Source organism: Sus scrofa, chromosome 4, assembly GCF_054392235.1.
Source record: "Sus scrofa isolate SSC_HxYL_T2T_F1_AM1 chromosome 4, Sscrofa_HxYL_maternal_Yorkshire_Landrace_v2.0, whole genome shotgun sequence".
NCBI classification, from domain to species: Eukaryota; Metazoa; Chordata; class Mammalia; order Artiodactyla; family Suidae; genus Sus; species Sus scrofa.
In genome coordinates this window covers 73450807-73474348 of record NC_139386.1, presented here as the reverse complement: position 1 = coordinate 73474348, position 23542 = coordinate 73450807, and the positions used below count along the sequence as shown (strand labels likewise).

General features: G+C 38.8%; 1 long non-coding RNA gene across 2 annotated transcripts in view; it reads right to left on the bottom strand.

Annotated features, from left to right (window-relative positions):
• LOC110260285 (uncharacterized) overlaps positions 1–23542 on the bottom strand; it is a 493307-nt gene that overhangs the window by 423164 nt on the left and 46601 nt on the right. Inside the window, exon 1 of one of the 2 annotated variants that reach the window (XR_014843742.1) lies at positions 7110–7226. The exons of the other annotated variant lie outside the window; for it this stretch is intronic. This is a non-coding gene — a long non-coding RNA (uncharacterized LOC110260285). Of the gene's footprint in view, positions 1–7109; positions 7227–23542 lie in introns of those variants that run through there. 2 annotated transcript variants of the gene reach the window in all.

The window sequence follows — 23542 nt, the reverse complement described above, 5'->3', positions numbered from 1 at the left end:
ACTGTGCAAAATAAGTGGGGAATGGATTTTCAATAAATAGTACTGAGATAACTGGTTACCTCTTCTGGGGGGGAAAAAAGTACATCTCTACCCCATACCTTACCAAAAAGAAGGAAAGAAGGTGGAGGTAGATTTTAGGTGGACTAAAAATTCAAATATAAAAGGCAAATGATAAAAATTTTTGGAAACAAGATACGGGACTATTTTTATTACTTTGAAATGAGAAATGATTTAAGATACATAAAGCACAATACATTAATTTTAAAAGATTTATAAACTCCACTGCATCAACTTTAGGAACTTCTGCCTTCGGTAAGTACAAAACGAGGCTCTGTATGCAGAATATATTTTAAGACTCTTAAAAATCAGTAAGTAAAAGCCAAACAATTGAATAGGAAAGTAAGTAAAAGACTTGAAGAAGCACATCACTACAGTAATCTGAATGGCCAATAAACATATGAAAAGATGCTCATACTCTTTAGATAAAGGTTGAATACCAATTGAAACCACAATAAAATACTCACCAGACTGTTGAAAGTTTAAAAGCCTTACTCTATCAGGTTAATAAGGATATCGGGGTTGAGTTCATGCCACTGCTATAAAAAATATTTTGACATAATCTAACAAAATTGAAGATAAACGTATCTTATGACCTATAAAATTCCCCTCCTATTCACATACTCTAGAGAAATTTTTGCACACGGGTATAAGAATATTGATAGAAACACTATGGTTATAAGAAAGAAAAAGAAAAAAAACAGAAGTAGAAATAATCCAAAAGTCCACCAACAGTGGAATGAATAAATTCACTGTGGTATAAAATACATACCTTACAGTAGTGAAAACTAATGAATTACCAGCACATACAATAACAAAGATGAATCTCAAGGGAAAAGAACAACCTGAAGAAGAACATGAAAATATGATTCCATTCCCATGAAATTCAAAACTATATCAAACTAAGCAATATTTGGAGTTCCCATTGTGGCTCAGCGGTTAATGAACCCAACTAGCATCCATGAGGACGCAGGTTCAATCCTTCACCTCGCTCAGTGGGTTAAGGATCCAGCATTGCTGGGAGCTGTGGTGTAAGTTGCAGATGCAGCTTGAATACCACGTTGCTGTGGCTGTGGTGTAGGCCAACAGCTACAGCTCTGATTAGACCTTCAACCTGGGCACCACCATATGCCGCAGATGCGGCCCTAAAAAGACAAAAAGACCAAAAAAAACTAAGCAATATTTTATTAATAGATACAAATATTTGTAAGAAGATATAAATAAAAGCAATGAAATACTAAACAAAAAATTCAGGACAATAGGAAACTCTAGGAAAAGACATACAGAGGTTTCAAAGAGAAATTCCTTTGGGGAGTCTGGGGCTGGGGTGTATATATCTTGTATACCTTATCTGGAGATGATAGATAGATAGATAGATAGATAGATAGATAGATAGATAGATAGATAGATAGATAGATAGATAGATAACTCAACACCCCCCAGATTTTTCGCAAGATAAAACATTACTAATTCATCAGTTTCATTATTTAAAATGCTTCATGAATTTTATCAGGATATATCTTCATGTGAATTTCTCAAGACTGATTTTGCCAAAACACTATGAATCTTCTGGCTTCTCAGTTTTAGATCATTTTAAAAATTGGAAAGAGGCAGAGAATAATAGCAGATTCATCCATAATGAGCTACTACAAATTGTGCTCTTGATGATATTCCTTCTTTATATCCTTTGCCTCAAACATTTTACAGTTAAACACATTTTACACTTACATTTTACAACTTCCAAATGAAGGTTAATGGCAGTTACGGAGACATTAAACCTAGAAAGACTTTGGGTAGACCTAACAAGGAGTTTGGATGTGAGAGAGGAACTGATGGCAATTCTTTGGTCATCTGTCAGGAAGAACATTGGAAAGAGGCTAATGATGATGAATTGTATCCTACTATCTCCTGCTCTAAGTCAGAGCTCCATTGACATGCCACAGTCTATAGATGAGTCTAGTGTTAGAGGTCAGACAAAATTCTTCTATAGACTATTCTCTACTTTTCCAGAACTTTCCATGATGAAATAATCTTCTTGCCCATTAGTGTCTTAAGTACTCATGTCATAATGGACAAAATCATTCTGAGTGTTTCAGTGGATAATTCCAAGAGGGGCAGCCCAGCTTTATACTAGAAGCAAATTACATTTATGTTAAAATTCTTATAGGAAGCTAGAAATAAAGACTTAGCATGATTGAAATTAAAAATAAACTAATGATTGGAGTTCCCGTCGTGGCGCAGTGGTTAACGAATCCGACTAGGAACCATGAGGTTGCGGGTTCGGTCCCTGCCCTTGCTCAGTGGGTTTAACGATCCGGCGTTGTCGTGAGCTGTGGTGTAGGTTGCAGACGCGGCTCGGATCCCGCGTTGCTGTGGCTCTGGCGTAGGCCAGTGGCTACAGCTCTGATTAGACCCCTATCCTTGGAACCTCAATATGCCGCGGGTGCGGCTCAAGAAAAGGCAAAAATTCAAAAAAAAATTAAAAATAAACTAATGATAAAATAAAACTCCAAGGGGAAGAAGGGGAGGGAGTAGGATGAACTGGGAGTTTGGGGTTAGTAAATGAAAGCTATTACATTTAGAATGGAAAAACAAGGTCCACTGTATAGCAGAGGGAACTATATCCGATCTCCTGGGATAGACCATGCTTGAAAAGAATATTTAAAAAGAATGTATGTGTGTGTGTGTGTATGTATGTATATACACACATAAATGTATGTATAACTGACTCACTTTGCTGTACAGCAGAAACTGGCACAACATTGTAAATCAACTATATTTTAATAAGAAAACAAACAAACAAAACCCAAACCACTAGAAACAAATATGAAACCCCAGAGATTAAGGAAACTCGTTTGATTTTTACCTCCACATTTAAAAAACCATTTAAAAGATGTTTGGATTATTTTTTAATTTTGCATTGTTAAATATAGATAATATTTTGACAGTCTGAAAAACAAAGAACTATCTGATTTTTTAAATGTTTTGTGTTGCTAAATATAGATAATATTTTGACAATCTAGAAAACAAAGAACTATTTTAAGCCTGGTTTCAGGAGGCTTTAACATAATCAGATGGCATTTATATATGTCTTTTGAGGGCATGGCTTTGCATTTTCCTTTGCAGAATATTAAATAACATGAAAATATTGATTCTTGCCCTCTAAGGGTTTACATTCTAGGATATCTCATTCATTTGGGAGAAAATAATTCTTACATTTTGAAAACAGTAGGCAGATGGTTTAATCCATTGGGTTTAGTTTCAAACAAACAAACAAAAACATTTTTTGAGGTGTAGAAAAACTAAATGAAACAGATAAAAACATGTCAAGAGTTTTACATATAATTTGGCTCTATGGAAACATTCAATATTAAGTGTTAAATATGCATAATATTAACACATTTATTCTAAGTCATCAATTTAACATAATTCTTTAGTTTCTAAGAGAGTCCGCTGAATTCAACAGGTATCTTTCCAATACCTACAAGGTGCCTGGTTGCTATGCAGAAATTCTACCATCACTGGTTCACTTAATATTTGCTGAACACCTACTATGTGCCAGATACAATTCTAAGTCCTGCAGACAAGAGGTTGGAACAATATAAACTTTCTACCTGTTCATTCAGCAACAGAAGTATTGAACAGTTTTCTAAATCTAACACCAAGCAATAGGAAAGGAACTCTGAAGTGTGTTTTGTCTGACATTTTCATTTTTTGATGAAAAACACTAAGGAACTAGCACAATGTGTTATGTATTATACCCACAGTAAAGCCCATAATGTGTATGTCACAAGTGTCCAGAGTTAATTTGAAGACACTATAACAAAAGTTCCATTCAGAACTCTGGTTCCTAAACACAAACAAATTTCACACAAATTAGAATTTGGGGTTAATTGATATTTACTATGCTGAGGAAAACCTCTAATTGTACAATAAAACAATAACAAGGAAAGCCCTTAGAGACTGATTCACAAAGCAGCCGAAAGAAGAAATATATTTTGAAAGAAAACATCCTAACAAGTCTTCTATGTCTTCTTTTGTCCACTTTTGATCAGGTTTACCTGTGGTAACCAGAGGGAACTTTTGAAAATGCAAATCTGGTTATGTCCCTTGCCTAAATAATACTTTCAAGATTTCTCAATGTGTTGCAATATAATCTGTGGTAAAAACTATGATGGTTATCTTATGTGTCAACTTGCCTGAACCATGCAGGTACTCAGATATTCAGCTAAGTGTTATTCTGAGTATGTCTGTGTGAGGGTGTTTCTAGTTCAGATTAGTACTTGAACTGGTAGACTGGGTTAAGAAGGCTGCCTTCCCGAATGCGGGTGAGCATCAATCACCCACTGATGTCTGAATAAAACAAAAAGTTACCATTGTCACTTGCTGAAGGCTAGTATGATGGTTAGCATTTTTTAACAGTAAAGTATTTTTAATTAAGATATGTATATCTTTTTTAGACATGATGCTGTTGCACACTTAATAGACTACACTATGGGAGTTCCCGTCATGGCGCAGTGGTTAACGAATCTGACTAGGAACCATGAGGTTGCGGGTTCGGTCCCTGCCCTTGCTCAGTGGGTTAACGATCCGGCGTTGCCGTGAGCTGTGGTGTAGGTTGCAGACGCGGCTCGGATCCCGAGTTGCTGTGGCTCTGGCGTAGGCCGGTGGCTACAGCTCCGATTTAACCCCTAGCCTGGGAACCTCCATATGCCGCGGGAGCGGCCCAAGAAATAGCAACAACAACAAAAGACAAAAGACAAAAAAAAAAAAAAAAAATAGACTACACTATGGTGTAAACATAACTTTTACATGCACTGGAAAACTAAAAAGATCATGTGGCTCACTCTATTGCAATACTCACTTTACTACAGTGATCTAGAACCGAACCTGCAAATCTTTGAAGTCTGCCTGTAGAAAGATAGACAGAAAAACAGAAATATATCTTCTCGGTTCTGTTTCTCAGAACCCCAAATCAACAGCCAAAAGATTTCTGCATAATCGAGTTTCTGCCCACCTCATGAGCCTGACTTCATATCCATCACCCTCTGCTCCTCAGGCTCAGACACACTGATTCCCTGATCTTCAAAAGGCCCAATCAAAACCACAATACCTCGCACCAAAAAGTCAGAATGGTCATCACCAAAAAGTCTACAGATAACAAATGCTGCAAGGATGTAGGGAGAAGGAAACCCATGCACGCTGTTGGTGGGAATGTAAATTGGTGCAGCTACCATGGAACACAGGAGAGAGTTTCCTCAAAAACCTAAACATAGATCTACTATATGATCTAGCAAATCCATTCCTAAGTGCATATCCAGAAAAAATAAAAACACTAATTCAAAAATATACATGCACCCATGTTCACAGCAGCACTCTTTATAAAAAATGAAAACATGGAATCAACCCAAATGCTCATTAGCAAGCGACTGGAAAAAGATGTGGTCAGTTTATTCAATGGAATACCACTCAGCCTTAAAAAAGGAATGAAATTCTGCCATTTGCAGCAACATCAATGTACCTAGAGAATATTATGCTTAGTGAAATAAGTTGCACAGATAAAGACAAATGCTGTACAATATCACTTACATGCAGAATCTAAAATGTAATACAAATGAGTATATACGCAAGACAGATTCATAGATATAGAAAACAAACTAGTGGTTACCAAAAGGGAGAGGGAAAAAGGAGGGTCAAACTAGGGGTAGGGGACTAAGAGATACAAGCAATCATGTATAAAATAGATAAGCAACAGGGAGATACTATACTGTAGAGGGAATTATAGCCATTATCTTGTAATCACTCTTAATGAAGTATAATCTGTAAAAGTACTGAATCACTAAACTGTACACCTGAAACTAATATAACATTGTAAATCACCTAGGCTTCAATTTTTTTAAAAAAGTAAAGTGCAACATTTTGAGTTTGCCAGTCCTTGGCCTCCTTGTTCTCTCAGTTCTCAGCACTGAGCAGGCTGTTATGTGCAGGTTCAGTCCTGCTGGGTTTTGAGCCAATGCTGTACACCTGTATAAAGGTGATTTAGCCAGTGGGTTAGACTCCCTTTACTTAGACATGAGATGAGAGTCCCTGAGCACCAGAGATTTTTAAGCACACAACATGGATGGACCTAGAGAATCTTATACTTCATGAAGTGAGTCAGACAGAGAAAGACAAATTTCATATGACATCCCTTATATGCAGAATCTAAAAAATAATACAAATGAATCTAAATAAAAAATCGAAACAGACTCACAGACATAGAAAACAAACTTATAGTTGCCAAAGGGAAGAGGGAGGCAAGGAGGGATAAATTAGAAGTGTAGGATTCACAGATACAAACTACTATACAGAAAATAGATAAGCACCAAGGACTTACTGCATAGCACAGGGAACTATATTCAATATCTTGTAACAACCTATAATGTAGAATAATCTGAAATATATATGTATCTGAATTGCTTTGCTGTATACCTGAAACTAGCATAATATTATAAATCAACTATACTTCAATTTTAAAAAAGAATGCAAAGAGAAAGCAAAAAAGATTACTGAACATGTATCCCATACCTGTACCTACATATGTGTTACATTGTATATATACATGTGTTATAGCACTATATTATGTACATCACAAGGCATATATAAGGGTACTTTTTTTAAAGATCAAGACGAAACATATATAAATGGCAGCACTAGCATGTCTCTTCTTTGCCCCAATGAGTCACTGGGTATGCTTCCTAGGATGAATGTTCCCAGCTTGGTGACCTCTGGTAGAAGCTCCTCTTGGAAGCCCCAGTTGCATATTTCCCATCTATGTGACTGTGCTTCTATCTCCTTGATTGATTAGGTGCCCTCTACCTATCTGCCCACCAAAGGCCAGCACCCACACCTGAACCCCACCCACTCATCTGGACTCCTAAAACTCTGATTTAGTTTGTTTCCAGTCCCTGCCTCCTGGGAGCATGAACCCTGCTCTCAAGGCTCAGCTACCGATTGGGACTTTGATCTTCCAACATACAGAAAACATGTGCAACCACAAAGGGGCCACTCACCTGGCTCAATCATTGGCTCTACCTGGAAATGCCTACTTTTATATCAAATCCATCAAAGCACTTGGCTACTACATTGCTGCTCCTCAGGGAGTAAGACAGGAACTGCTCAAATAAAGCAACCATCCAGAGTTGTGCCCACTGACAATAGGTACTGTTCTTCCTCTGCTCCCAATTCCCATAACACACGAGCAGGGATGTGTCTATCTGAAAAACTATAGCTGCACAAATCAGAGTGTTTATTATAATACATGTCTAGTATATCTTCAGTGTCAGTTGTATTGACTCTCCTATTAATCATTAGCATACTAATTAAATAAAAATTCATTTATTACCACATTTTAGATTAGATTGGCTTTTTCCCCCTTTATGCCATCTGGTGTGTCTTCTCTCAGTACAGTGTCTTTCAAATATGCAGTCTAAGGGTTAGAAAATGCTCTGAAAATGTAATAACCAACACCACAGTTAAACAAATGCCTTCAAAAGAGAAGATAATTGTTCTGTTGAGCCTTCAGATATCAGTAATATGGGTCAGCTGTGAGCCTGATATCAATAATTAGAATAGTCTGGAATGCACAGCAATCCCAAAGTCGCAGGATTCTCTAAAATCAGGAATAAGGGGCTGAGAGTTCTGGCTTTGGCTCCTATCCTCACTCTAAAATCCTGCTATTCTTGAAATTCTCATAGCTGACTACATTACCAATTACCAAAGAGAAATGTAAGAAGATGTAAGAAAACCTTGCTCTAAAAATGCTATGTCTAGGAGTCATGAAGTATGTTTATATTTGGTTCTCTCGCAAGAAATATTGCAATAAAGAAATAAAAGGACATTAAAGAAGTAACTGCAAAACACTTCTAAAACCAAAACCAAAACACAACATATTCTAAGCATGATAACTTTCACTTAATTGTCACAAAGGAACATGGAGAATGAAAATATAATGTTGAGAATAAAAATATGATCATATTTAACAATTATTTTATATTTCACCTTAAACTAGATAAACCCATAAAGCCATCAGGAAAAATTCAAGGTTAGATGAAAGCATGGCCAGAGAAAAGTGAAAATAAAATGGGAACATTCACCAACACTATTATTTCAACAAGAAATATTTCATTATTAGAGAATACTAGAGAGAAAAAAACACTTCCAAACTGATGACCATATTTTTCAATTCTACAGTTTCTAGTTCACTCTTTCAAATTTGCAGTATCACTTTTTATAATTTTCAGTTTCCTAATGAAATGTTTAAGACTGAGACTTATCTTTCTATAAGCATAATAAACATGGTTTATGTCAGCCTGCTCTGATAATTACACTATCCAGATGTCCCATGGATCTGTCTCTGTGGTCTGTTGTTTATACTGGTTCTCATTCATGTTTTCTCATCTCCCTGTATGCCTAGTTATCTTTGGTAGTGTAATGAACATCATAGTTGGGAAAAAAAAAAAACAACATAGAGTAATAACTTGAAGCTGGGGATGATCTTTGTCTTCTTCCAAAAGACTTTCATTTGCTTTCTGCCAGGAGCTCAAGGGGTGCTGGCAATCTAGAAACCACTTGGTCAAACTTCAGAGTTTGAAGTTTTGGGGCCTCAGACAACTTAAAGCTTATCTGAACTCCATGCAAGATATGGTTTAAGTCTGGTTCAATGCTCACTCCTGGTATGCAGCCTCTTGGTGCTTCATCCACAATTTGAATGCTCCCCGAACCTCTCATTCTTGGTAACACTGGACTCCATTTTCTTTTTTCTTTTTTTTTTTTTTGTCTTTTTGCCATTTCTTAGGCCGCTCCTGCAGCATATGGAGGTTCTCAGGCTAGGGGTCTCATTGGAGCTGTGGCCGCCGGCCTACGCCAGAGCCACAGCAACTCAGGATCTGAGCCGCATCTGCAGCCTACACCACAGCTCACGGCAACGCCAGATCCTTAATCCACTGAGAAAGGACAGGGATCGAACCCGCAACCTCACAGTTCCTAGTCGGATTTGTTAACCACTGAGCCACAATGGGAACTCCTGGACTCCAGTTCTGATCCTCCCTGACTGTGAGGCTACTACAAGCACTGCTCAGCCTCTCAGCCACCCATTCTGGATTAGCAAATACTCCCCACAAAGCAAAAGTGATCCCAAATGCCTGGATTTCTGTCTTTTCCCACATCCTGGCCATGTGATTCTTTACTATCTTGTCAGTTCTTAGATGCTTTTTGAAAGATTTTTAAATATTTTATAAAGTTTCTTTAGTCAATGACAGTATGAGTATTGGTCCAAATTATCAAGTCCATCACATTAAAGGGGGCAGACGTCCCACCACAGTCAGAGTAAAACACCTGCTGAAAGTATGAATGTCATAAATTTTAGGATGGATTTCATTCATTTATGTATTAAATATAAATAATTAACCTCCATATAATAAATCATTTAACAAATGTTTACTGGGCATCTCCTATGGGCCAGTCTCATTTTCACTGCTTAAGACACATCAGTGAAGGAAAAAAAGAACTTTCTTGCCCTTATAGTGTTTATATTCTAGTGGTAAGAGATAGGTAACAAAAAATTAAATATATATAAAGGTATATTATATGCTAATATATAATATTGGAAAATGGTAGGTATTATGGAAAACAGTAGAGCTGGGAGAGTTAAGACAGGAAGAAGACAATTTTCCACAAAATGGTCTGAGTAGGCTTCATTGAAAAGATGAAACTTCAGCAAAGACTTGAAGGTCATCAGAGAGTTACCCAGGTATATGTCTGAGGACAGAGGGAACAGCCAGTGAGAAGACCCTAAGCTAAGACTGTGTCCATCCTGATCTTGGAACAAATAGCAGGGGAGCCATATGGCTAAAGTGGAATGAGAGAAGACATGAGGAGAAAGGATGAGTTAAGAGAGATAGTCAGGGTGCAGTGGAGTAGAGCAGGCCCCACATGGCCTCGGGGCCACTGTAAGAACTTCAACTCTCATTCTGAGTGCAACAGGGAGCATTGCACTCAGCAGAGAAGAGGCTTGAACATTCTGGGGGGTGCTGAGAACAGGGAAAAGGAAAAATAGGAAACCACATAGAAGCCCACTGCAGTAACCCCAAAAACAGACTATACCATTTCAATATATCTTACATGTACTTCCAAGAGAAAGTCAATGAGATTTTGACAGATTAGCTGTGGAGCGTGAGAAGAAAAAGAGAATGCAAGTATGTCTCCAAGATTTTTGGTCTGAGCCACCAGAAGGATAAAACTGCCATCTGCTGATAAGGGGAAGGCAGAGGGTCGACAGCTTTGTGTAAGATCAGGAAGGCAATTTGGGTTGAGTTTTGGATCTACCAGACAATGGAAATATACATCTAAGCCAGATATTTAAGTCAGGAGACAAGGTGAGAAATCTAAACTGGAAATTGAAGCCTGTTTATACTTACAGCCATGGGACTTAATGAGATTCCTAAGGGAATAAAGATAAAGAAGATAACAAGGACTGAGCTCTCAAACATTAAGAGGCCCCAATCTCATTCCTATGTATTTATTTCGGAGCAAAAAAGGAAAGCTGAATGAAGGGCAATAGGAGAGCAATTAGAGAACAACAGAAGTGCAAGTGCCGAGGATCCAGGGGCGAACCCTGGGACCCTAAGGATGGGAGAAGCACCAGATGAAAAGAGCCTGTGCTCAAATGGCTCCAGGGAGCAGAAAGGTCCTCTCCTGGGCCCTCATTCCATCGAGAGAGAAATAAACTTTGATTGTGTTAGACAACACAGATGTTGCGGTATTAACTGTTAGCCTCACCTGTCTAATAAACTTCCTCAGCTTTTATTTCCTCACCAGTAAAAGTGAAAAGAATAGCATGTACCTCCTAAGGCTGAGGTTAGGATTACATGAGATAAAAATGAGAAGTGCTTAGCACAGGGTTTGGCACAGAGCAGGGCTGTGTAAACAGTGGCTGCTTCACCCTCCCCATCATCATCACCATCATGATCCCTTGCTCACATTTTAGCTGAAACATTTTCCACAGCCCTTAAGAAGCCCAGAAAGTTCAAAAATGATATTTTGGCAGGGTTCTCTAGGCAGCATACGTCCAAGACCCAATATCTGACCCATGCAGTCTGATAGCAGAGCTCATGGGATGTTGATAAATCTTTTCTGGCTCAGAACACTTTTCGCTGGATAAGGTTAGATTTTTTAATGCCTATCATTTACTGAATAATTAAAGTCATTATTTCCAATTGCTCTTGGGCATGCAAATCCTCTTAGAGCTATCACTGAATATAACTTACTTGCTGTAAGTCACAAGAAACAAGTTTCTTGTAGCAAGAAACTCCTTACACACCATGCATTCTCTGTAAATGCTTGTTAATTAAGTGGAATTTCTTCCTTTTTTTTTTTCTTTCTTTTTCTTTTTTTCTATTTTGGTCCTTTTAGGGCCGAACCCAAGGCATATGGAAGTTCCTAGGCTAGGGATTCAAATGGGAGCTGTAGCTGCTGGCCACAGCCACAGCCACAGCAATATGGCATCCAAGCCTCATCTACGACATAAACCACAACTCATAGCAACGCAAGATCCTTAACCCATTGAGGGAGACCAGGGATCAAACTCGCATCTTCATGGATACTGGTCAGGTTTGTTACAACTGAGCCATGACGGGAACTCCCTAAGTGGTATTTCTTTTCTCACTCTCAGGTTTCCTGGTTGCCTCCTAAAATCTCTGCTCACCCACAGCTTTTTTTCAGTGAGACATTATTTGTCATTTTCAACAGAACACATATACTTTTCCAGCTGCAATTTCCTTGACATCGGGAGACAGCAAGCTTGACTTCATAGCAGCATAGATTTACCTCTGGTAAGTAGAGCTGAGATAACACACACATAAGCCAAATTCAAAAGCAAATTTAAGTATTTATCATTAAATACAACTTTATAAGTTATACAACTAGTTCCCCCTGAGGAAAAGTATTATTTAAAGCAAATTTTGAAAGAAAAAATATAAAAACTTGAGCTATCAAATAGAAACAATCAGGGAGTTCCCGTCGTGGCGCAGTGGTTAACGAATCCGACTAGGAACCATGAGGTTGCGGGTTCGGTCCCTGCCCTTGCTCAGTGGGTTAACGATCCCGTGTTGCTGCGGCTCTGGCGTAGGCCGGTGGCTACAGCTCCGATTCCACCCCTAGCCTGGGAACCTCCACATGCCACAGGAGCAGCCCAAGAAATAGCAAAAAGACAAAAAAAAAAAAAAAAGAAAAAGAAACAATCAGCCTTCTGATACTTTCTCCAAAAATTCTCTAAAATCTTTTCAAATAAATATTATTTTGCATTTATAATGTCTTTTTGTCTCTTTGCCCAACATAAGTGCACACTAGAGTACTGTTCTTATGTTGAAGCCCCACAAAATGTTAAGAATCAGACTTGCTTTACATTTAGCTAACTACTTAAATCTATAGCTTAATAAGCAATCATGTTTTGTTTTCCAAAAGCGAATTAATGCAGTTTATCAACACAAAACAATTACTTACAATATAGTGAGATTAAACAAAAATACAGAGCAGAGAGAAGAAAAAATAAACATAAAACCCCAAGGCAAGGATGAAAAAAGCAGCAAATGCTGTGAAGTTCTAAACATTTTCTGAAGATTAACCTCCAATTTTGGGGAGTTGCCACCATGGCACAGCGGAAACGAATCTGACTAGGAACCATGAGGTTGCGGGTTTGTTCCCTGGCCTCGCTCAGTGGGTTAAGTATCTGGCGTTGCTGTGAGCTGTGGTGCAGGTCACAGACACAGTTCAGATCCTGTGTTGCTGTGGCTGTGGCGTAGGCCAGTGGCTATAGCTCCAATTTGACCCCTAGCCTGGGAACCTCTATATGCCGTGGGTGTGGCTCTAAAAAAAAAAAAAAAGAAAATTAACCACCAATTTTGCTCTGAGCTTCCTGGCAACCATGGAAAGAACCATGATCACTCGCATAATTTATAAGTTCATGCCAAAACACTGTGAATGATGCCTGTATCTATATCCTTATACAAAATACAAAAAAATTCACAGGGCTATTTATTTTAACATCCACAAATATAAAAAAAAAAATTTAAGACTCAAAAGGACAAATGACAAAGTAAAAAATCATATTATCTCCTAGCGAGTCTGCAGAAACTCTTGGGCAAAGTCAAGATTACAACGATATCATTTGGGGGGCCAGGAGAACTGGATTACTAAAGCTTCCTACAGACTAAGGCTTCCCACAGACTGATTCGAGATTGTTTTATTAAAGACCAGAAAAAATCCTGGTGGTAGATGTACAAACCAATGTTTCTGGACAAAGCATGGTGGAAAATACATGAGAACATCCCTCTTGAGGTGAGGATGAAAAGAAAATGTCCTTGGTAAGAAGAAAGGGAGACTTGATAGTCTGGTTAAGGGACAGAGGGATGGAGGGAAGGAGGCAAATGGAAGGCCCAGGTGCTCCTATTGGAATTGGGGCAGGGGCGCATCACAGAGGGATTGAAGCACTCAGGACAGCACTTGTTTTTTATCTTTATTTATTTATTATTATTATTATTATTACTATTATTTTGCTTTTGAGGGCCATACCCATGGCATATGGAGGTTCCTAAGCTAGGGGGCACAGCCTGCACCACAGCCACAGCAACTCAGGATCCAAGCCACATCTGTGACCTACACAATAGCTCACGGCAATGCTGGATCGCCTACCCCCTGAGCAAGGCCAGGGATTGAACCCTCAACCTCCTGGATACTAATCAGGTTCATTTCTGATGTACCACAATGGGAACTCCAGCGCTTGGTTTTTGATTCGCTGGAATAATAAGGAGTGAAAGAGACTGACGAAGAATCTAACACAAGGGAATGGTTGGAGAACTATTCTAACCAAAACCCACAAATAACTGAATGAGTAAAATCAGGAAAGAAGAGACTCGAGAGAAGGATTTCATGGTCCGGCTGAACTTGGCTCTATCGTTGGCACCTCACTTTCTCCCTCATTTGGGAGAGTATTGAAGGTAGAAGGGAGAGAAGTGGGTGGGGGGGACTGTCTAAATCTCAGATTTGACGCACATGTATTCTCAGGGTGTGATGTAAGAACAGCATGGAGCTGACGTTCGGATATTAGTTTGTTGTTAGGAAAAAAAAAAAAAGCACAAAATCCAATTTGTTCAAATGAAATAATTTAGGGTGACTTAGATTCTGCAAATGAATGGAGAAAAAAGGTGAAAAAAAAAGGAGACATTAAATATCACCCCCAAATATGTGTAATAGAGAACAGAATAAGAATAGTGTTTTGAAGTGGAAAGACTAGTTAGGTATTGAGCAACTATAACTATAAAGCTCTGTTGTATTGTTTCAAGGGTTAATGATTCAACCAAGGATTGGCATTCTTATGATAAAAATGGATATGGACCTCAAGACAGACAAGAATGGTAGATAAAAACTATGATATCAACTAGCCAGAGATAATAATTAAATTTCAGAGAATTATGATCCATTGTAAAGAAGAGAGTTAAAAATGTAGAATAATACTAAAACTGAGTTTAACAGAAGGAGTACTTGAGTGGGAATCAAAAGACTGGGGATTGGATCTCAGCTCCAGTCCAAGTTCTCTGTCAGACTTCTGTTAAGTGACTTCACCTCTGGGTCCTGGTTTTCTCAATTGTGAAATGGGGGTAAGTGGATGAGCTCAGTGGCCCCAGCTATGCTGTGCAGGCCTGAGGGGTTGCCAAAGGGAAGGTGAGGCCAACAGGTCAGACCTCAGGCCCTGGACCTGAGCATGTTATTAGCAGAATAGATTCTAACCTTTCAGCGATAACTTATATAAGAAAGCATGGATTCTTTAGACAAAAGAGAACTACTACTGCTTTCAAAACGCTGATGGAAAACCATTAGACTAGATGATCTCTAAGCTCCTTCACATCCCTCATAAATCCTACTTAAGTTAGTAACACAAGCTAGCAAAAACTGAGTTCCCTGGTGGTCTAGTGGTTAGGACTCAGCGTTTTCACCACTGCCACCTGGGTTCAATTACTGGTCTGGGAACCAAGATCCCACAAGCTGCTGCAAGCTGTGTCCAAAGGAAAAAAACAAAACCTGTAAGCTGATACTATTGCTTCCATCTTATAGGTTGGAAACAAGCACAGAAAATCTGAGCAGATTCTCCTTGATGGAAACACCAAGACTAGCATCTACATCAGCAGACTATCAAGGCAGAGTTGATAGTTTCAAAAAATTTAAAGCCCTTTGTGTTAGGAAAGTGTTCTATAGAATGATTTGGTTATGTTGCAATAAGCATACAGGCACTTGATGTCTTCATCTATGAAGTCCTTTTACATAAAAATCATGCATAAACATTTGCAGCAATATGTTTGGAGTCCATGGGCATCTGTAATTAAAATTACTCCAAAAATATTCTGCTTTTGCTTCCTAAATATAGAGGTTTTTTTTCCTGGTTTTGGCCTCCTCTGAACTGCACCACCCGCTTTCCAGTTTGGGTTCCTGTTACTATATGATTCTGCATCTCATAACTACGGTTTGATGAATCACAAAAAAATGCTATTTGACACGGAAAACTGACAGTCCACAGTTTTGTCAGGGTAAATTATGTAAAACGTAGCTACTGTGCAAAATTAACATTTGATGAATATGTTTGTCGCTTTTTTCAAGGTATCAGTTTAAGTGAGATTAGCATTACTGAGCCAAAATGAACCTTAATTTATAGAAAATAATGTGAGCAAAACCTTAAGAATAATTGTGGTCTTTAAGGTAGATTACATTTGTGTCTGAACTGGCCTAAGTAGCTAGAGTTATCAAGACTACCACAGCTACAGCTATCGGTAGTTGTTACAAAGATGAGTTTTGAAGCCAGACTGCCTATTAATCCCAACTTGTTTACTTACTAGCTGAGTGACCTTGTACTAGTTACTTAACCTCTCCATGCTTCTGTTGCCTCTTCTTTCCTACAGGGATATTAAGCAAAGCGTAATATATATGTGTGCACAAAAAAAATGTATATGTGTATATACACATATATACACACACAATATTAAACAAAGTTTTATATATATATACACAAAGTATATATATATTATACAAAGTGTAATACTATATAAAAATATATATTATATATATAATATTACACTTTGCTACTAACATATAAATGCTTAGTAAGCTTTAGTTTACAAAGTAAATAAATAACTTGGCCGAAAAAAAATTCTATCTTATCTAAACCAGTGTTGCATATTGACAAGCATCCTATTTAGAGCTGTCTGCTTACATAGACATGTCCTTACTAACATAGACATGCTAAGCAGGGAATATGACTTCTTACACATTTCAGTGGAAATCAAAGAAAGAGTTACAAGTAACAAGTTCTATCAGCATCAGCAATAAATAAAAAATTAGCAATCTTTTCTTCCTTCTCTCCCTCTCTCCCTTTATGAGTAATTCACATTAAAAGGCATTAGATTGAAAAGAGTAAAGTAGGAATTTGGGGGCTGGAGGGTAGTGTCCAGAGTGTTGGAGCCTTTCCTACAGAAAGGAAGAGAACACAGTGACTGGGCACAAGGGCCCTAGATGGCAGTGGTACTGGGAGATATGTTAGATGGCAAAGGAGGAAATGGTGATTGGCAAGACTTGTTGCAATACAAGGGAGATTGGACAAATACGTAAACATACAGGTGATAATGGGAGCCAGGAGGAAAACTATAATAAACTTTGTGTTTCTGGATTTAAATTTTTTTTTCATGGCATACGGAGGTTCCCAGGCCAGGGGATCGAATCAAAGCTACAGCTGCCAGCCTACACCACAGCCACAGCAATGCACGATCCAAGCCACCTCTGCAGCTACACCATAGCTCACAGCAACGCTGGATCCGGAACCCAGTGAGTGAGGCCAGGGATCAAACTTGCAACCTCATGGATACCAGTCAGATGACATCCACTGAACCACAATGGGTACCTCTGGATTCGACCTTTAAGTGCTGATGGGAAGTCAAGATTTTCAGTATAGACAGATATTTATAGAAATAAATCTAGTGGATGTGTGTGTACATATATGACTATTCTCCCTAGAGGGTATGAAAGTAGCAACACCCCAACAGTAATGAGCACACCTAGCACCCAGATCCTAATTGCTAAATACTATTCTCCACCAAAATAACCCAGGGCTCCTTGCAGAAATGACTGATTCCAGGGCTGGTGCATCTTATAAGGAATGACCTAATCAAGGTAGCCAGATTACCATCACCAGCAATAAAATTGTGTTTTATCTGATAGGATGCAATGAGAACATAGCATCAATTCTGTGATATCCCTTGCCAAAAAGATTGTAACCTGAATCTAATCATGAGCAGTCATCAGACTAACACAGATGAATCGATATATTCTACAAAATAAGTGGCCTATAATCTCCACAAGTGTCAAGACCACCAAACTCAAGAAAACCAATTTCAGGACTGAAGGAATCTATAAAGACATAACCATTAAAGGCAACACATGGTCCTGGATTGAGTCCCTTCACTGTGTGGGATCTGAGTTCCATGGCTGGAATGTACCACACATGCTAATGGAAGTCTAATAACATAGATGGCATTCGGGGTGATGGAGCCACACGTCAGCAGCATCTTGCTCTCAAATGGTTCAAGGAAAATTCTTTGTACTAGTCTTACAATTTTTCTGTAAGTTTGAAATTATTTTAATTTTTAAAAAATAACCATTATTTGTTATGAGGTCAGTAAACAACATATTTATTTTTAAGCTCTATTCCAAAAGCTCTTATGACAATTAAATGAGTTAATAACCTACAGAGCATTTAGCACAATGCCTGGCACAGGGTAAGACCCTAAAAATATAGCTATAACTAGCACAATATAGTGCAATATTAAATCTCAAACACATACATTCCTCGTCCCACTGGCAAGTGAGTACGATCAGGGGAGTCAAATGAAAGGACTCAATCAGATGGTTGGAACTGTTCCTGCCATGAAGCAAATGTTAGGACAGATGACCTTGAGGCTCCGTTTGTACTTAATTATGTCTGGTCCCATAGTGCTAATTACCATATTTCCTCAGCCCTTTCATAAGCATCTTCTTGATTAAAAATCATTTATTAGGCACAGTACAACGTATACCACCCCACCAAAGCATTGTAAAGGCTTGATTAAGCATTGCATTTTTCTGGCTCCTCTTGAACCGTTACCCACACTCACTTTGTAAATGAAGACATGGATCTGAACAGTTTCACCCAAGGATGCGGAGCAGGTTGATGGCAGAGATAAGAACAAATACCTAGAGAGTCACTGACCTTGCTTCCCCTCTGGTTCCCAATGACCAGCTAAACTTACCAAATCAACTCAGCCAAGTTACACCAACAAAAGGAACCCTAGTTCGCTGTGTCCCTTTTCAACTTCAACTTCGCACTTAGCTTTCTATCTCAAAATATTGTCCCTGGGGATTAAGGCAGCATTTCACAATAATGGGATAAGATTTAGCCTGTGCAGGAAGCAAAGTTCCTTTATTCTGAAAACCGTCATCGTCAAAAACACAAAGGGAGAAAAGGAAAAGAAGGAAAAATGCCACTGCTCAGACCCGGTATCTCGGTATCTCGTTCTCCTCCCTCTGCCTCATTCCTGGCGCATGCAGCTCGCTTTGACATCGAGGGGCGCTCTGCCAGGAAAGAGCCACATGGACTGCCGAAGGGGATCGGAACCTGACCCTCTCTTCTCCCACTCCTCCCCCTTCTCCAAGTCCCCACTGCCAGCTTCACAAACAGTTAATTGCCTTTCCCTACCAAGAGTTTGACAGCCACTCTCCCACAAACGACACTAAAATCTTTACCCCCTGTATGGTTGGTGAAAAAAAAAAAAAAAAAAAAACTGTTTCCATTTTTAGGAGAGCATAAGACCTGGCCCATTTTATTTAGAAATTAATAATAATTCTGAGTGCTCTCTTTTCTCTGTTCTGGAAGAGCAGTGAAGCAGCCGTGCAATGAAGAATTTACCACTGTGCGTGCCAGGACAAAAACAGATGGACCAAAAAAGTTTAGATGGATGAATCTGAAAAATTGGATGACCTTTCTTATACCCCAAAAGTTATAAAAAATTAGAAGAGCAAAACTTCCATTTGCCAGCAAGATTCTCTCCAATTTGCAAATTTCACATTGTGGATTCGGGGACAGGAGTTAAAAAAAAAAAAGCTCACCCCATTCTCTGGATGGCCAGAGGTCATCTCATCGCCATGGGCCTCCTTACATGAAAAGTCTAGAAAACTGTTCTGTTCATAAACTACCACCTCCTCACTCCGATAAAAATAAGGATGGTCAAGGAACTCAATTCATGGCCTCACAACATCCTGAGATTCCTGAAGCCAGACTAGGGCAAAGAATGGTGCATTTCATTAGAACACAATCCAAATGCAACCAAGGGACAAGAACAAATACCAGAGAGTCATTGACCCTGCTTCCCCTTTGGTTCCAAATGACCAGCTAAATGCCCCAAATTTGAGGATAAGCCCCAACTCAGCCAAGTTACAATAATAATAGGAACCCTAATTCAGTGTGTCCCTTTTCAACTTGAACTTTGCACTTAGCTTTATATCACATAATAGTGTCCCTGGGGATTAATGCTAAGTGCAACCAAGAACTGGCTCAGGCTCAGGTCTCAGCTAACTGCTGCCTGTTCCCAATGGAAGCTACTCAACCTCACAGATTTACTCATGATCAGAACTGATGCAATAGATTGCAGATTTATAGCATGTTAACTGGATCAGTGCAAATCCAGCACCAATTACCAAAGCCATTTATAGCATCTGCTCGATCAAATGGTCAATAGTATATAACTGTGTATATATTTGGGGCACAGATATGTTATGGGAAATATTTAGTTCACAGACATTCTGAATAATTCCTAGGCAATGTATAAAATGTACTATTGTGAATATATAATGTTATTTATAAACAAAGAATGCTGAGATGGAGACCCACAAAGTTCATCCAAATTCAGCTCTGCTCTGCTTTTGGAATATGGGTGAGTTACACTTCCCTACACTCTGTACTTGTATGGGGCAATTCTAGCCAATGAGGTGTGGGGATGTGTCATTGCTGGAGTGAAGAGCCTCATCCTACACTTTCTCAGCCATAGGGAATCCTGTGGTATCATGCTGATTGGTCGAGTCACAAGATAAGTGAAACAAAACTGAGAGTAGAGCGCCCCACCCAGCTCATGAGCAATCTTTTTTTTTTTTTTTTTCCTCTGTTTCAATCTCCTGAGGCTTGGGAGATCTCTGTTACTGCTATGGGCTTTGCCTGTTTATAAATAATAGGGAGGAGTTCCTGTTGTGGCTCAGTGGTAACAAACCCAACTAGCATCCATGAGGATGTGGGTTTGACCCCTGGCCTCACTGAGTAGGTTAAGGATCAGGCATTGCCATAAGCTGTGGTGTAAGTCGCAGACGTGGTTCGGATATCACGTTGCTGTGGCTGTGGTGTAGGCTGGCAGCTACAGCTCTGATTGGACCCCTAGCCTGGGAACTTCCATATGCCATGGGTGTGGCCCTAAAAAAAAAAAAAAAAGCTAAATAAATCATTGGTAAATATATCAAATAATTTGGGTTCTTATTCCTCAGTCTGACAGGACTTCACAGAAATGGTTCAGGGTGTGTCAGATCCCCCAAGGAAGTAAGAGGTGCATGTCAGTCTTCATATGGGAAGCCAGTGGCCGCATCACATCTTGGGAACAGGGTCATCCACCTGTACTCCCAGAGGAAGCCTCTGAAGGCAGAGGCACAGTAAAGGGTCAGCTACCCAGCCAGGTATCAGAAAGAGGCGGCACTTCAAAGTCCAAGGAGGGGAGTTCCCGTTGTGGCGCAGCAGAAACAATCGGACTAGGAACCATGAGGTTGCAGGTTCGATCCCTGGCCTTGCTCAGTGGGTTAAGGATGCAGCATTGCTGTGAGCTATAGGTCACAGACACGGCTCAGATCTGGCGTTTCTGTGGCTGTGGTGTAGGCTGGCAGCTGTAGCTCTGATTAGACCCCTAGCCTGGGAACCTCCATATGCTGCAGGTGCGGCCCTCTAAAGACAAAAGACAAAAAAATAAAATCAAAGTCCGAGGAGGAAATCTGAGTCTTAAACCAAGTACTACCAATGTAGTTAGGTACTAGATGATTCTGAGGTTGGAACAGTGTTACCGGCTGTTTCCAATGGCTTGCATTGGCACTCAGCACACATGGGACTCTCCTGCTCTCTCTCTACGCTAATTCTAAAAAGCACCACAGAACTGTGACCCAAAAAAAGCTCTCGAATCTTCTAAATTAAAATCTCTTGGAATCGACCTAATCTTACAAACACGCTTTTTTATTTCATTTTATTTTTTTCAAAATAGCATCCAGACAGAATCCTTAATAATCTCTTCAGACTTTATCTCCCTTCCAAAATATTGCCCCAACACCAGTCATTACCCCCAATGATTCAATTCATCCACTTTCTGTAAACAGGTATTCTGTGCATAAACAAAGAGTAAGAGAATCATGATATTTTTTTCATCTTAAAGGAGACTTAGAAACCAATATCCGCCATCTCCTAAAAAAATTGGGCAAGAAACAACAGCCAAATTTTTAAAAAATAGTTTCCCAATCTATAGCTTTGGTTGTCTTACCCACCAGAAACTTCTATATCATGAATAAAATAATGAAGCATCAGAGCAGCCACTGCATATTCATCTAAACATATTAGGAAAATATCCCACTAATAATTAAATCAGAACACAAGCTGTTGGTATCCCTTAGGTTTTTTTTTTTTATTATTAATAGCAAGATGTTATCATTTGCTCACATTCTTCAGCTTATTAGGAAATTTGGACTGTAATTTTGGATCCTGAGTCGAAAGAACTAATTAAATGATAAATGTCACTTTTTCTCCCAACTTACACAACCAGAATTTTGAATAACACATTTATCTATTGTGCCAAATCAAGAGAGAAAACATTACTCTTTTGGTCCTTAGAGGACTAAAAGGGACTCACAAAAGTGATTAATTTACAAATAAATGGGATTTTTTTTTCTATTTACTAGGATTTTACATTTCTGCTTTTCTACAAAAGGCAAAGGCATTCCTGATCCTCTAAGCACATCACAAACATTAATTCTCTATTTTGAGAAAATCCTAAGTGGCTTTAAAATTATCATTAGTCCCATTTACAAATAAAATTGAAAGAGGCATATTAATGTATCAAGCTTGTCTTACTCAAGTAAGAAACAATGGTAAAACCTGGTCTGGACTCCACATCAATTTTTTTTTTCACTTGAAAATTGTATTTTACCTACAGAGGGGAAGGGAGGGGAGGGGAAGGTGGGAGAGGAAGTGGAGGAAGGAGGGAGGCACATATACCACCAAATTCAGCCATCAGGAGAAACTGGCAACGTTTGCTAAGTCAAAATATAAACCAGACAATATTTCTCCAGCTCATCTTTATACCATTCCTATATCCTTATATCATTCTTCAAATTCTCAATCCCTCTTAAAAGGACAAATGATGCCCCAGGCATTAACAAATTACATCAACTTGTTGTTAACTGGTTTTTCCAAGTAATTGAATAGGAACAATTGTGTGCAGTCACTGTCCTATGTAGACATACTGTGCATTGTGTCATCAGCACAGCTCTGTGAAGGAGAACCGTGAATGCTGCCCTCAGTAACTAAGGAAGGGCAGCACACAGGTTCTGCTTATCTTGCCCTGTGGTGTGTGGGATTCAGACCACAGCCTGGGCCCAGGGGACCCACTGTACTCCGTGCTTCCTCTCTTGTTAACTCTTTTTTGTGCCTAAGTGAGAATTATTCCATGCAATTCTTCAACAATTTTCTAAGCCACAATATAAAACTCACAAAGCAGGAGAACTACATACCTAATTTCACTTTTCTTTAGTGATTCAGAAAACATATCAATACTTTGAAGGATTTCAGAATCAGTAACCATAAAATGAAAATAATAATAAAGTCTACCTCAAAAGACTTCCGAGAATTGAGAAAACCTAGATGAAGTACTTCAGCAAAGCCTGGCTAATAATATGTGTAGCTACCATTCAATAAATGGTAGTTATTTATTATTATCTTAATTATTTATAAGAATAATTTACAACAATAGAAATTACATTTAAAGAAAGGATAGTTGATAAAATATGACACAAATCAACATATTATTGAAACAAAAACAAACTCACAGATATAGAGAACAGACTTGTGGTTGCCAAGGGGGAGGGGGCATGGGGGAGGAAAGAATTGTGAGTTTGGGATTAGCAGAGGCAAATTATTATACATAGGATGGATTAACAACAAGAGCCTACTGTATAGCACAGGGAACTATACTCAATACCCTGTGATAAACCATAATGGAAAAGAATATGAAAAATAGCATTTATATGGATGACCAAGTTACTTTACTGTAAAGTAGAAATTAAGACAACAATGTAA